This window comes from Heterodontus francisci, chromosome 30 (genome assembly GCF_036365525.1).
Source record: "Heterodontus francisci isolate sHetFra1 chromosome 30, sHetFra1.hap1, whole genome shotgun sequence".
Lineage (NCBI taxonomy): Eukaryota > Metazoa > Chordata > Chondrichthyes > Heterodontiformes > Heterodontidae > Heterodontus > Heterodontus francisci.
Genome location: NC_090400.1, coordinates 9,738,079 through 9,746,947, shown reverse-complemented (window position 1 = coordinate 9,746,947; position 8,869 = coordinate 9,738,079). Strand labels below are relative to the sequence as shown.

The 8,869-nt window shown below is 48.0% G+C and overlaps 1 pseudogene; it reads left to right on the top strand.

Annotated features, from left to right (window-relative positions):
- Positions 1–921: 921 nt before the first annotated feature.
- LOC137346422 (protein arginine N-methyltransferase 6-like) lies at positions 922–2,135 on the top strand (annotated as a pseudogene).
- Positions 2,136–8,869: the final 6,734 nt, after the last annotated feature.

Genomic DNA, 8,869 nt, shown 5'->3' with positions numbered 1-8,869 from the left:
CCCTCAAGTTCCTATGTCGGTGCTGGTTTGGTGAAACCTTGCCCACTGCCAGCGTCCAGCAAAACCTGCTGGCACTGAAGGGAAATTTCAGGCTGTGCTCAGTGCTGAGGCAGCTCCAGCTCAGTGTCCCTGCAGTCAGTGTGTCTGACACTGGCCCAGGGGCTGGGCTGGCAGCTCTGCTGTGGGTAGGGCAAAGCAGGGCCCCCACACTCCAGGTAGCCGGCCGGCCGGACAGACCGAGCCCCAGCATCGAGAACATATGAACATACATACGAACGTACATATGTACATACGAACATATGAATTAGGAGTAGGAGTAGGCCACACGACCCCCTCGACCCTGCTCCACCATTCAGTAAGTTCATGGCTGAACTGATTACTCTACATTTCCACCTACCCCCGATAACCTTCCATACCCTTGCTTATCAAGAATCTATCTACCTCTGCCTTAAAAATATTCAATGACTCTGCTTCCACTGCCTTTTGAGGAAGAGAATTCCAAGGACTCACAACCCTCGAAGAGAAAAAATTTCTCCTCATCTCTGTCTTAAATGGGCGACCCCTTATTTTTAAACAGTGACCCCTAGTTCTAGATTCTCCCACAAGGGGAAACATCCTTTCCACATCCAGCCTGTCAAGACCCTTCAGGATCTTATATGTTTCAATCAAGTCGCCTCTTATTCTTCTAAATTCCAGCAGAGAAATACAATGAGTCCCAAGCCCAGCGTTATAGAATGGAGCCAGCAATCAGTGAAGAGGCCTCGAAGCCGGGCTCAGAGACCCAGGACCGGGAGAGGCCGGAGACAGAGACCCGGACTGGGAGACACCAGAGACCGAGTCCCGTTACAGGGACAGGCTAGGGACGGAGGCCTGGGACCGGGAGAGACCAGAGACGGAAGCCCAAGACAGGGGGCGGCTGGAATGGAGGCCGAGGCCCGGAATCAGCAGGACGACGCTTATTTCCACTCTTACTCAGATCTCCATCCACGAGGGGATGATCGTGGACAGGGCAAGAACCGGCTGCTACCGCTGAGCGCTGCTGTGGAGCTGCGAGCCGAGAGGAGGAGGTGGGCCCGAGCATCAGCCTGGGGCTGGAGTTGGCCTGCTGTGGGGTCTGACGGTGTTGGATATGGATGTGGGCACGGGGATACTCAGCGTCTTCTGCCCGCAGGCAGGTGCGGCGCGCGTGTACGCGGTGTAGGCGAGCGTGGTAATGGCGGAGCGCGCACGGGAGGTGGTGGAGGCCAATGGGCTGAGCGGCCGCGTCCTTGTCCTGAGGGGCCGGGTGGAGGAGGCCAGGCTGCCCGAGAGGGTGGACGCCATTGTCAGCGAGTGGATGGGCTACGGCCTCATGTACGAGTCGATGCTCCGCAATGTGCTGCACGCCCGCGACCGCTGGCTCAAACCGGGTGGCCTGCTTTTCCCCTGCCGGGCCGAACTCTTCATCGCCCCGGTGACCGACCCAGCCCTGCAGGAGCGCCTGTCCTTCTGGGCCGGGGTGAAGGAGCAGCATGGGGTGGACATGGCCTGCATGGCCGCCTTTGCCCGCCGCTGCCTCATGAATGACGAGATGGCGGTGTGCGCCCTGCACGGCGAGGATGTCCTGGCCCGGCCCTCCATGTTCACCGCCATTGATCTCTATACAGTCACTGAGCAGCAGCTCAGAGGGCTTGGCAGCCTCCTCACTACCTCCTCCTTCGGCATTGCCATCACGCATGCCTTAGCCATCTGGTTTTCCGTTATTTTCCCTACTTCTACCCGTGTGGATGGTAGCAATGATGATGCAGGTGGTTGCCATGCAACCAGTGCCAATGATGACCGTGCTAATGCCTGTGCACCCCGTGTAGCCAGTGCCCACACTGTTGATGTCACTCCTGATAGCCACCGTGCAGTCGCAGCCAATGGTGATGAACTCCACACACTTAGTCCCAGTGCTGATGACCCCATGGCAGTTGATGCTAATGCTGATGAACTCAAGCCGGTTGTCTTGTCTACTTCGCCCCGCAGAGGAAACACATTGGAAACAGTCCTTGCTTTACCTGGACGAACCTATCCAAGTATTCCAGGACACCGTGATAAAAGGAAAAATAACTCCAGCAGAAGATAACCCAAAATATCTCCCTCCCAGCCTCTGACCTGTTCTTGTAGCCACAGTTTATATGTGGTTGATCAAGTTTCTGGTCAGTGGTGAACCCCAAGATGTTGATGGTGGGAGATTCAGTGTTGGTAATGCCGTTGAATGTTAAGGGGAGGTTAGATTCTCTATTGTTGCAGGTGGTCTTTGCCTGGCACCTGTGTGGCACACATGTTACTTGCCACTTATCCGCCAAATCCTGAATGTTGTTCAGGTCTTGCTGCAAGTAGGCAAAGACTGTTTTATTATCCGAGGAGTAGTGAATGGAACTGTACATAGTTCAATCATCAATGAACGTTGCCACTTCTGACCTTATTTAGATTAGAGATACAGCACTGAAACAGGCCCTTCGGCCCACCGAGTCTGTGCCGAACATCAACCACCCATTTATACTAATCCTACACTAATCCCATATTCCCACCAAACATCCCCACCTGTCCCTATATTTCCCTACCACCTACCTATACTAGTGACAATTTATAATGGCCAATTTACCTATCAACCTGCAAGTCTTTTGGCTTGTGGGAGGAAACCGGAGCACCCGGAGAAAACCCACGCAGACACAGGGAGAACTTGCAAACTCCACACAGGCAGTACCCGGAATCGAACCCGGGTCCCTGGAGCTGTGAGGCTGCGGTGCTAACCACTGCGCCACTGTGCCGCAGGAGGGAAGGTAATTGATGAAGCAGCTGAAGGTGGCTGGGCCTAGTACACAGTTCCGAGGAACTCTAGCAGCAATGCCCTGGGGCTGAGATAATTGGTCTCCAACAACCACAAACATCTTCCTTTGAACTAGATATGACTCCAGGAGAGTTCCCCCCAGATTCGCATTGACTGCAATTTTTCTCGGGATCCTTGATGCTACACTCAGTCAAATGCTGTTTTGATATCAGGGGGAGTCACCCTCACCTCACTTCTGGCTCTTTTGCCCATGTTTGGTCCACAGTTGTAATGAGGTCCGGAGCTAAGTGGTTCTGGCGGAACCCAAACTGAGCATTGGCGAACAGGTGCTGCTTGATAGCACTGTTGACGACACCTTCCATCACTTTGCTGATGATCAAGAGTAGACTCATAGGGTTGTAATTGGCCAGATTGGATTTGTCCTGCTTTTTGTGAACAGGACACACCTGGGCAGATTTCTACATTGTCGGGTAGATACCAGTGTTGTAGCTCTACTGGAACAGCTTTTCTCAGGGCACGGCCAGTTCTGGAGCACATGCCTTCAGTACTAATGCAGAAATGTTGTCAGGGCCCATAGCCACTGCTGTATCCAGTGCATTCAACCATTCCTTGATATCACAGGGACTGCCTCGAATTGGCTGAAGACTGGCATCTGTGATGCTGGGGACCTCAGGACGAGGTCAAGACAAAGCATCCACTCGATTCTTTCTGGCTAAAGATGGTTTCAAAAGTTTCAGCCTTGTCTTATGCACTTACGAGCTGGGCTCCGCCATCATTCACGATGGGGATGTTCATGGAGCCTCTTCCTCCTGTTAGTTGATAAGCTGACCACCAGCGTTCATGACTGGATGTGGCAGGACTGCAGAGTTTTGATCTGATCCGTTGGTTATGGGATCGCTTATCTCTGTCTATAGCATGCTGCCTCCACTGTTTAGTATGCATGTAGTCCTATTATAGCTTCACCAGGTTGGTTTCCCATTTTAAGGTATGCCTGGTGTCAACCTGACATGCTCTCTTACACTCCTCGTTGAACCAGGGTTGGTCCCCTCACATGATAGTAATGAGAGAGTGTAGGATATGCCAGGCCATGAGGTTACAGATTGTGGTTGTATACAGTTCTGCTGTTGCTGATGGCCCATAGTGCCTCATGGATACCCTGTTTTGAGCTGATAGATCTGTTCTGAATCTATCACATTTAGCGTGGACAGGACTTTGACACCATAATGACTATGCAGTGATCATTCCTACCAATATTGTCCTGTGTAGATGCATCTGCGACAGGTAGATTGATGAGGATGAGCTCAAGTAGATATTTCCCTCGTGTTGGTTTTCTCACCACTTGCTGCAGGCCCAGTCTGGCAGATATGTCCTTTAGGACTCAGCGAACTCAGTGATGGACATTGAAGTCCCTACCCAGAGTACATTCTGTGCCCTTGCTACCCTCAGTGCTTCTTTTCAGTGTTGTTCAACATGGAAGAGTACTATTTCATCAGTTGAGGGACGGCGGTAGATGGTAATTGGCAGGAGGTTTCTTTGCCCCTGTTTGACCTGATGCCATAAGACTTCCTGGGGTCTGGAATTAATAATGAGGACTCCCAGGGCACCTCCATGTCGACTGTATACCTCTGTGCCAGCACTCCTGGTGGGTCTGTCCTGTTGGTGGAACAGGATATACCCAGGCATGGTGATGGAGGAGTCTGGGACACTGGTTAAAAGGTATGATTCTGTGAGTATAACTATGTCAGGCTGTTGAAACAGAGTTAACGTTTTAGGTCGATGACCTTTCATCAGAACTCTGTTTAGTGCAGCTGATAGATTTTTATGACAATCCGATAGTTTCATCATCACCATGACTGAGGTTCACCTTTTATTCCAGATTTATTTAATTAACCAATTAATCAATCAACTGCACTACCCTCATCCACCCTCTCCGTTACTTCATTAAAAAACTCAATAAACTTAGACAAACATGATTTGCCTTTAGCAAATCTATGCTGGCTTTCATTTATATACCCACATTTTTCCAAGTGTAAATTAGTTTTCCCCCAGTCTCTAAAAGTTTCTCCCCCACTGACATTAGGCAGACTGGCCTGTAATTACCAGGTTAATCCCTCTCCCCTTTTTTGTGAACAGTGTTGCAATCCTCCAGTCCTCTGGCAGCACTCCAATATCTAAGGAGGATTGGAAGATTGTAGCCAGAGTCTCCGCAATTTCCACCCCACTGCAACCTGGGATGCAGCCCATCTGAACCAGATAACGTTTCTAATTTGAGAGCTGCCAACTGTTTAAGTACCTTCTCTTGATCTGTTTGTATTCTATCCAATTTATCTACTACCTTATCCTTTCCCGTTACATTGGCAGTATTCTTTAATGAAGACAGATGTAAAGTATTCATTTAGTACCTCAAACAAACCTACTGCCTTGAAAAGAAGATCTCATTTTTGATCCCTAATCAGCTCCGTTCTTCATTTGACTATTTTTTTTTTACATAGCATTCAATAGAAATTCCAGCACAGAAACAGACCATTTGTCCCAACTGGTCTATGCCGGTGTTTATGTTTCACACAAGCCTCCTTCCACCCTACTTCATCTCACCTGATTAATATATCAACTAAGTAATGAGTATTAGGAACAGTGAGAATCACCCCTTGTCTCAGTATTACTGCTCGATGCGTTCAGGGAAAAGGCTATAATCCCTTAGATGTAGGATAAATTGGTTCTTGAACATGTTTGTGCCTTTCTCTATAAGAACTTTTAACAGGAGCTTGATGAATGGGGCTCATTAGCTGATTATTTTAATGTACTGGAATTAGTTTTTAATATATATATTTTCATTAAGTTAGACTTTTTGTGATAGGGTAATTTTTTGTTATTATTCATATGTAATATATTAATGAATTTCTGTATGGACAATGAATTGAAATTGAACTTACCATGGCTGCTCTGATTGCTGTCAGTGAGATCATTGCACCAGGTTGGAGACAGCGATCTCTTCCAACCTCCAAAATATTGGGGTAGAAATACACAGAGGTATGTCTTAGGACTTCAGCAATTCTCGTCCTCCTCCTCCTCCTCATGCTCCTGCTCCTCAGCTGCTCACTGTTTAACTGGTAGCAAGAGCTGTGACCTTATGATGATCAGGTTCTGCTGCATGCAGCAGACCACATGAATCTTCATACCCGCTCTGTTGAATACTGCAGGATTCCTCAGAGTGGTCCGGGCGGTGGAATCACTGTCTCAGCATGCCAATGGTCTGCTTTATCACAGTGGTTCTCAAACTTTTTTGTCCACAGACCAATTAGGTGGGACAAAAGATCCCACAGACTACGTACTGGTCCTACCCCACCCACTTTCGCTTGCCACTGCAAAAAAACCTCATCAGAGTTAATGGGAATGTAATAAATTTATGTGCACTTTTTTATTAAGGTATCATAAGTAAATTAAATTATTACTTCACGCCAGAATCAAAAGTATGGACATTTTATTTATAAACATTAATATTACAAGAGAACACATTTATTTGAAACATTTTAATGTGTTATAAAATCATCACAATAATCTTCTTCTGAGAAATTAATACTTACCTTACATCCATATTAATCAAACAAAATCGAAACAGTAACAAACTTGCTTATTAAACTACATTGTTGTTTCTTGCCCTTATGATGCCTCATGCTGCACATGTGGGAGCTGGGCTGGTTGTGTGATGTCACGCGAATGGTGGGGAAGAGGGTTCTGCCATGTTTTCTCATATGACCTCGGTTATGGTGTTGCATGTCAATGATTTGCATTTTGGACCAGCCCGTGGACCATCTGGAGGACCCTCGCTGATCACACTTAGAGAACGACTGCTCTATGACATCTCGTGTGACAGCACGCCTTGCAATTGTATTCATGCTGCACATGCATGTTTGGGTTATGCAGAGTTATCAGCTATTTTGTTAGTGGTTTCTACTTGTCACCCAGTAGCCACCCTTTGGTTTGTTATGGTGTCTCAAATGTAGCTGACACAGTGGACTGCCACAGAATGAAGTCATCATAACTGTTGCTAGCGGGAATTGAGCTGCATGGTTCACTGCCTATGGTCACACACAAGCTGGACATTGAGGAAGTGGAATCCCTTTTGGTTCAGGTACAGGGAAGAGTTGACATGTGGCAGCCACAAAGTGACATGCGCACAGTCAATGGCACCCTGCACCATGGAGAAGTGTGCAATCCTTGCGAAGCCCCGTGTTTACTCCACCCGCTGCTCTCTGGCAAGAGAGAATGAAATGTAGTTAGCTCTCATTGAATAGAGAGCCTCAGTGATCTCCCTTATGCAACAGTGGACGGCAAACTGCGAGATGTTGCTAATGTCTCCAGCTCCAGTCTGGAAGGAGCCAGACTCAGAAAAATTCATTGTCATGGTTATCTTCACAGCCACTCACAACGCGGGTCCTGGCCCGGCTCTGAGGTTGTGGCTGCTGCAGGTGGTAGATTTCAATGAAGGTGTCCTTACTGAAGCACGGACATCTCACACATTGTCCCTCACTGAGGTTCAGGAAGGAAAATTGCTCGCTGAATACCCTGGGCAGATATGGCCTCCTGTTGAGAGTGCTTCTCCCCTCCTCCTCCTCCCTCTTCCAGAAATTTTGTCCTACTCTGTCTGTTCTCTGTTCATTCTCCAAGTCATGCTGTATTCCAAGGTGAATCCCTGCTAGTGCACCCATGTCTGGGAGCAAACGGTTTGTGCGGAAGCCCTGAAGTCAACAAAAAGGCCCTTCAGAACCTGTCCCTGTAGACTTTTGCAACTTCAGGGAGTGATTCAAAACACCAAACTCTTGTATAACAGTAGCAACAACCAGAAGAAATCAACCAGCAACTGACCTGTAAGTAGTTGATGATCCCTTTAAATAGCACTGATTGGGAGTCCGTCCTGCTGCTGGTCGTATGTTCAGTTGTGCGAGGTTAAGAGAGGGTTCTCTGGACCATTGAGCTCCAAATGGCACCACTGGCAGCAAATCAGCCTTGCATGCTGATTGATGTCATGATCTGCTTTCTCTGCATACTTCCCGTGGCTGTTCACTGCGTGCATTAACACTCAATATGGCACCAGCGCAATTTGCCCCAAAAGTGTGCGGGCGCACTGCAAGCGCCATTTTGGAACTCAAATGGTGACCGTAGCACCAAAACAATGGATACAAATGATCAGCTTCTCACACTGTACCTTTCGCTATCCAGGAAACTCTAGTTTTGGATGCTGTTCCTTTCCCCTTTATGGGAATGGGTGTAGTTTTACATCCCCAGATGATCAAGAGTAGGAATCTCAATTGATTTTTCCTTTTCTCTAACCCATGGGCCTTAGGCCAATTGTAGTATGTCCCGAATCACTGCCGCTGAGATTGGGTGTTATATGACTCAGCTTCTCTCTAAGTTTTCCCTCTCTCAGTCTATATAGGAGAGCAACTACCACCCTCCTCCACCCCCCCCACCCCGCCCGCCAATTCATCCCATCTCAAGCTCAGGAAAATTCTTGGAGCTATCATGCACCCTACTGTTTCAAACAGTGTCTGACTGAACCCCCAATACAATCTGCTGCCATTTCAAAACAGCAGATCAAAACATATTTGCTCTGCATATGGCAGCAGCAATTGCCAGCTATAATAAATCCTCTATTTGCAAACATATGCTGTAGAAATCTGTGTTCCTACAAGCAGACACTGAAGGTGCAATTCTCATGTCACTTGTGAACACTCATTTACAGGTGGTGAAAATCTCCAAATCACTGAAAACTGTAAATACTTTTCAGCTCATGAATGGACCAGCTTGAAAGCCAATTGCTTTGGTGCCCAGTTACCCAGGGCAGAATTGTAACACTTAGACTTGCTTGCAGTGAGGGAGGCTGGCAGCGGATCGGGAACCCGAAAGATAGTGGAGCAGGCTTTGCCTTTTTAATTCGGCCACAGTGTCAGCACCTAGCTTCTAGATTTCCTGACCAATCGGAGCCTTGTGGGCGTGATGACGACGTGCACCTGACATTTAACGCCTCAGTGTTTAAAGGGACCCCAGCAGGTG